We start from the raw sequence: 7,685 nt of genomic DNA on the forward strand, positions 1-7,685 counted from the left end.
TATGCATTTTTAGAGGTAGTGATCTTGTCATTTTCTCTTCTTGTGTGACTCCGATTCAGATTCAGATTCAGATAACGTTTATTGCCATTATGCTTGACACATATAGGAATTTGCTTTGGCATTACAGAAGGTGCATTTATGCTTTTTTCACATATACTGTATATGAACAAAACAAGTACAATACAAATGCAAAAAAAACAACAGGCAAAAACAGGACAACACAGGACAGACAGTGCATGGATAGTGCTGTAAATAAAGTGCAGTGCTGAGTTATACAAGGTCTAGTGCATGTTCAGTCCTGGGCAGACTTGGAGGCGGGGGGGAGGGGGAAGCCAGAGTCATTTAGCAGCCTGGCGGCTGAGGGGAAGAAACTGAGCCTGTGGCGGGCCTTCAGTGCCTTAGGCAGCCGCAACCTTCTTCCAGAGGGAAGCAGGGTGAGGAGGCCGTGGCCGGGGTGGAAGGGGTCGGCCATGATCTTTCTTGCCCTCCTCAGAGCCCTGGTGTCATGCAAGGAGTTGAGGGAGGGCAAGGGACAGCCGATCACCCTCTCTGCTGAACGTAACACCCGCTGCAACTTGGCCTTGTCCTTGGTCGTTGCAGCAGGGAACCAGGTGATGATGGAGTGGGTGAGGATGGACTCTATGATGGCCGTGTAAAACTGGACCATCATGGACCTCGGCAGCCTGAATTTCCTCAGCTGCCGGAGGAAGAACATCCTCTTCTGGGCCTTCTTCGTGAGGGCCTCGGTGTTCCGCTCCCACTTAAGGTCCCGGGAGATGGTCATGCCTAGAAAGCGGCATGACTCCACGGAGGCCACCGGGGTACCTCCCAGCGTGATGGGAGGGGGCAGGGGGCAGGGCTGCTTTCCTACGGAAGTCCACCACCATCTCCACTGTTTTTAGAGCGTTTAGCTCCAGATTGTTAACACTGCACCAGCTCTGCAGCCCCTCGATCTCACCCCTGTAGGCAGATTCGTCCCCCTTGGAGATGAGGCCCACCAGGGTGGTGTCGTCTGCAAACTTCAGGAGCTTGACCGAGGGGTGGCGGGAGACACAGCTGTTGGTGTATAGGGAGAACAGTGCTGGAGACAGGACGCAGCCCTGCGGGGAGCCCGTGCTGGTGGACCTGGAGCTGGAAATGCTCTTCCCCAGCTTCACCCGCTGAGACCTGTCAGTCAGGAAGTCCGTGATCCACCTGCAGGTGGAGTCCGGCACCTGCAGCAGGGATAGCTGGTGCTCCAGGATGTGTGGGAGGATCGTGTTGAAGGCCGAGCTGAAGTCCACGAACAGGATCCTGGCGTAGTTGCCTGCAGTGTCTAGGTGTTCTAGTGCGTAGTGCAGAGCCATGTTCACGGCGTCCTCCGTGGATCTATTGGCTCTGTACGCGAACTGCAGGGGGTCCAGCACAGGATCCGTGATGAGCTTCAGGTAGGCCAGGACAAGGCGCTCCAGGACCTTCATGACGACAGAGGTCAGAGCCATCCAGCGATCTTTGTGCGTCAGTACACACTCCCACATTGTGAAGAGTGGTTGTGTGATTCGACACCTCGTCGCGCTAAAAGTAGGTGAAAAAACTTCGCGCTCGCAGTGTTAAATAAAGGCTTGAAATGAAATGAAATTATTTTGAGACTTCTCCTGAGAGAGACAATGAATACAATAAAAAGTTATCCACTTGTCTTATAAACACGAAAAACAAACACGTCGTCGTCTACACATAGATATAATCTACATTCAGGTACTCATTTCCATTGTTTCTCCATAAGTCGTGTCATCGCTTTTTACCTCTCCCTTTCCTTCTCCTTTAATTCCTCTCCTATGGGTGAATTTATGCATCATTAGCAAATCAGAGCATTGTTATGCCTGACGAATACCTGTGATCGTTTGATGTGTGTGTGCGCGTGTGTGTGTGTGTGTGTGTGTGTGTTTTGTTATAGTGCTCACCTACCGCACTGCGGAGAAGCCTAACTATCCCTAGACAGAACATGTTTTTCTTTTTCTTTTTTAGCACTTATTATTTTATCAGGTATGAACATAACTAGTGTTTCATTTCACATACCTCCCTCTTCTTAAAAAATACCTATTTAAATTATTCCTGGCATTCCTCAAGAATTTATATTTGTTTTAAAAGAAAAGGAAGAGGCGGCACATTTTATATGCAGAACCTGGACAATTTCAACAAGGTATGCATATAAAACTCTAGAGATCGTGAGAGTTTTTAAAAATGTATCATCATTATGTGGTTTATGTAAGGTAATAGAATTCCTCAATAATTCCTCAATATATTGAAGGTTTTCTATATTTCTCATATTCCATATGTAATATGTGACACCAGCTGGTCAAAGGATAAACCAAACGGCCAAGTAATTTTTCTGTTTTTTATATAACCTGAAACTACAGATTGTACGTTTTCAAATGATGTGTCATACATTGAAACTGGATTTTTTTTTTAACACGACAGGCGTATTTGGTACACCTCAAACACTGAATAGGATAAAAGTGACTCTAACCGCAGCCACAGCTACAAACGCTGCTAACAGCTAGCAGCTAACAGTGGTACATCGCTACGAACGTCTATACTGTGTTTTTATAACATAACAACATGCTGAGAGAACATCGATATGCTAAAAACACATAACTACACATAAGTAGATGAACACACAGTCCTTGCTTTTAAACACGTCCTAAATCTATTCTAAAGTATGTTTACAAGTCATTATCACTTACCGGTAGCCTCCAGTAAACGAGAACAGTGAATCCAATCCACAAATTATAAGTATTTAGTGATCGTTAAACTGTTGTTTATTATATCGAGTGGGTATTTTAAAACTTCAAGCTGGTGTTGTGAAAACACCCGAAAACTAGATATTGTTGACACAATAAGTTTCACTTTCACTTTTCAACCCCTTTGAGAGGGCGTGTGGTTCGCACGCTCACCAGCCGCGGTCACATATTTCCAATATTACAGTTGCTGGGAGATTGTGAAAGGCTGTGTGAAGATTTCTGATCAGACATGGTGGACCATGTGCAATAGTTAGCTGGCACAGTATGGGACTGTGTGAGTGGTGTACCCAACTGTGAAGTTTAGGTCAACATGTTAGCATGGTCCTATTACTGAAGGGGAATAAAGGCTGCCTTGTCCCTCACTCTCTACCTCTGTTCTTTTAACCTGATTCCCTCCTTTACCATTTTTCTTCACACCTCTCTCTCTCTCTCAGTAGTCTTTGTCCTGATTAATCTAGGCCTGTTTAAATGCTTTTTGGGATGGTGTCCTAACTTTGCAGATAGTTAATATTTGACAGAACAAGGCTTTCATGTTCCCTACCCTTCTCTCCCACCAGCCCTTGAGCAACTATTTATTGTTGCAATGTATCTCTATTAGTACAGGCATCATACAATATGTGTCATGTTCTAATGCTTTGGTCCACATATCAGGATCTGATGTTACGATCAGACTTTTCTTTAGAAAAATGGGAATACATTTCCGCATTGTTGAAAATCAATGACACATCGCTAGTCGACTAACACAGCTCGTTTTGTGAGCCTGCTAACAATGTAAAGTGGTGTTCTAGTTAAACGTCAGTCACCCCTTTTCCTCTGCAATAAACGTGTAGACTTTATGAGTGCTCCGGTGGCTTATTTCGGGTAGTCTAATGGAAGTGCCAAGGTAATAGTTTTGCTGTTATTATAAAGTGTGACCACAGACTGATTTCAGGCCACTGAATGGAGTTGGTTGATTTTCCACATGGCATCTGTTGTGTTTATTGGTTCAGCGAGCGAAACTGACACTGAGCTTTATGGCCCCAATAAAGGACAAATTATAAGCATTAAATCGTCCCATTATCTCATAAAAGCCACAGGCACCAAGCCACACACACACACACACACACACACACACACTTATGGACCAATGCATGCCACAAGTTTACACACGCACAAACACACATTATTAGTTTAACTTTGTTCACACTCTTATTCAGCTGTATCGCTGTGAGAACCTCCACCTCCTGCCCTTCTCTTCCTGTCCCGCGGTTAGCTTAATGACAGATAGAGGTAATCAATGCACTGCACGACTCGGCTAAACCCTCCATCCCATTTTCATGCATTAGGGCCCTCTATCCTTCATTACCTATTCACTATTCACTTCTCCACCCGGCAGCACTGCTAATCCTTTCTTTTTTTAGCTTTCCATACTTCTCTTTCCATCCCTACCTTTGCCTCTTTTTGTATTCCTCCCAATGTCTCTCTTTTCTCCATCCATACCACCCTCCTATATATCCATTCATCCCTTCATCTCTCTATCATCATTCCATCCATCTCTCTTTCCGGCCTGCCATTCACCTATTTTAATCCTCCCTCCACCTCTTTCTGTCCATCTATCTGACCCGAATTTGTTATTTATTTATTTTTTCAAGTATTATGTATGTGCACTTACGTAATATCTGTTGCAGTTAATTTGTCTAGCATTCTCTCTCTCTCTCTGAGTGATAATTATATCTCGTTGGAAGTGTATTATAAGACGCCAATGGGCATCATGTTAGTTGTATTCTATATGACACATGCTGCATGTCATATTAAAATACATCTTTGTTATTAGAAAACATCTGGCGAAACTGACTGTGCCTTCAATGCAAATGCAGTGCACTGGGACAGTGAAGCATTTTCATTTTTGGAAAGATGAACATAATGTTAAAATTAAGCACTCATGTTTGTATTTGTGTGATGGTCAGAGTGCAGAACACAGACAGGGAGACAGTATGGTAAAACCCAAAGACGGTCTATTTATTGAGGGAACGAGGGGAAGGAGCACAGCTCCAAGGGCAGGCTGGTTGAGCTGACCAGTAGGCAGGGCAGGGCAGGCAGGCAGGGGTGGACAGACAGGCAGGCAGGCAGGGATGGACAGACAGGCAGGCAGGCAGGGAGGGATGGACAGACAGGGTTGGACAGACAGGCAGGCAGGGAGGACAATCAGGAGAAAGGAGTCGCTCCAAGCACAGATAAACAAGGGTTAGAACAATAAAGATACAGACGGAACAGATATATCTTAGTAAGGCTGGAAGAGTGAATAACAGTGTAAACTGAAGCTACAATCTGTCAGAGATGTGAAGGCTGGACTGGGAATTTATGGCAGGGCTAATGATGAGGTAATGGTGAACAGCCAGTCACCTGACTCCTGCTCACCTGACTCCACTCCTGTAATCAGAGAGAGAGAGGCTGTGTTCGGAATGGCATACTAGCATACTACTCATACTAGATATGACGTAGATTTGAGTATACGAGAGCGTTCACACTGTACAGTATGTGAGATTTGAGTATGCGATAAATTTAGTATGTATACTAGATTTTGGCAAAAATGTGAGTATGCCATGACTGGACACTACTGGGGTACTAAATCCCCAAAATGCATTGCGCGTTTCAGTCTCATCAAACTGTGTCATACAAACTCATCATACAGCTGTTGTTTACATTTCAATTAACTCTAATAAAACACATTAAGGGCCCTATTATGCACTTCATAAGTCTTAAGCAATAAGACGAGGCGGTAGATCTAAACTTAAGACGTGGAGGCGTGGTCAAGGCCACTTTGCTATTATGCGGTAGTGGGCGCCTAAAACCCGGCGCTAAGCCCAGAAATTAGTCATGGGTGTGTTTTGGGCGTCTTCTCAATCAACCCAATCAGCGTGCCAGGTGCCATTCCCTTTAAGAACCGGCTGCGTTGAGTCTTTAGCGCTATGCTATTATGGAAGTCCTAAGAAGGAGGTCAGCGCGCTTCTCTGCAGAAGAAAGTAACAAGCTCGTGCATGAGGTCAAGGCTCGTCAGTTCGCAATCTTTGGAACGGCGCGAAATCCTCCCCGAGCCGAGGTGGTGAAACAGGCGTGGGAAGCGCTCGTGTTTGAAAACGTGCATGAAGTCTAGCGCCTAAGAACTTTTCAAACCACTTCTTAGTGCTAGGCGCAAAGTCAGATCGCATAATAGCAGGGGCGCCTAACGCACTTCATTAACATATGAACACTCCCACAATGAGTAATATATGCACGGGAGTCTTACGTCTTATGTGTGGGCGCCTAGGGACACCTGCATAATAGCAGTAGCGCGTATGAAGCGCATAATAAGGGTGGCGGTAGGTCTTAACCTGGCGGTGCGTCTTAATTAAGACTTAAGACGGCAAGTTAAGAAGTGCATAATAGGGCCCTAAGAGTGTTGTAGACATTGTACACAATGTTTTGGGACACAAATATTGCAGTACACTCATCACATTGTATTTAAAAAGTGCAAAGCATGTGATGAGTTTGATTATTTTTTTATCATAAAATTATTTATATCAGAATCATGTTAACTGCAGGCATATCTTTAACCCCAGGTTCGACCAATCTTGGCTTCTCAACTTAGAGAAGTGTGAGTTTGCTGGCTTGGGTTCTGAGAGAACAGCATGAACATGTTTCATGAAGTCTAAATTACATCTGGAGTTTCTGGCCACATGAACACATTATTGTCACCAGACTGCCGCATGCTGCTAACCTGCACTCCCTCTCCCATGACCTTAAGGACATAATGGCATCTCGTCATAGGGTACAATCACAAACGTGCCACATAGATATTGAAAGCTAGTTTGTCCCCTTGGTGGCTCTCTCTCTGACAGCTCACTTGACTTTAAATATGTAATCTTTCCCTGCTGTTTTCTTTTCTGGTAGCTGAAACAGTAGTGCATAATGCCATGCCATGAAATCTTTGTAAAGTTTGTAATTCCTCCTAACATGACAGTTAGAAACACACTAGAGAAATATGGACTTCATGTACTTCAAGTTACATTACTTAGTAGTTATCTTGTGTACTTTTTTTTTCTTCTAGCATTCCAACATTCCAGCATTTAAAAAGCAGATTTTTAAGCAGGCACTTACTCACCTGCTAGATGTTTCCTTGGGTCCTTGGTATGCGGCTAAATGATGTCAACTCTTGTCCTTGAATTGTTCAAATGGTAGAAGTGCCAGAATGGTATTTTCTTGATGGCCTTGCCAGATAATATCTCATAAAATGAACATCTTCGGACAACATTCATAATGATGGAAATATAAATGCAGATACTTAGCAATTTTATCCAGGAATACAAAACATGTTGGACATTATGCCGAATGGGAAAGGAGATACATTGGAATAGATTTAAAGTAATTTTTAAAAAGCTTTCAAAATAGCGGTCATGGCTGCACAGCTGCACCTTATGATATTCGGCATTCCAAATATTCTAAAAATGACCAATTAGTGCAAGGTTTGGAAAGGTTAAAGTGGGTATGTGTATAATATACAGTATATATATATTATATTATTATTATTTATGCATTTAGAAAAAATACATTTAAAGGGAAAAAATGCAGTTGGTCAGAAAAAGTAGGTGTCACGTTTTAAATTGTTCTCTACTTCTATAATATACAGTATACATTTGATTCCCTCACTTTCATTCACATTATCTCGCTCCCCTCATTCTCTTTAAGTGAGGTGAGCAATTCTGCAGCTAGCATATTGATTCCATTCTGCAGGCTAGATATTAAATGTGTTTGCAAATCTCTACCCCCCTCTTTTTCTCTCCTCCTCCCCCATGCTTCCCTCCCCTCGGCCCACTCGCACACCGAACTGTGCAGTCATCAACATTCATACCATTAAAAACACAAACTGCAGAGAGAGAGAGAGAGAGA

This window comes from Nansenia antarctica (genome assembly GCF_963989245.1).
Source record: "Nansenia antarctica genome assembly, chromosome: 12".
Lineage (NCBI taxonomy): Eukaryota > Metazoa > Chordata > Actinopteri > Argentiniformes > Microstomatidae > Nansenia > Nansenia antarctica.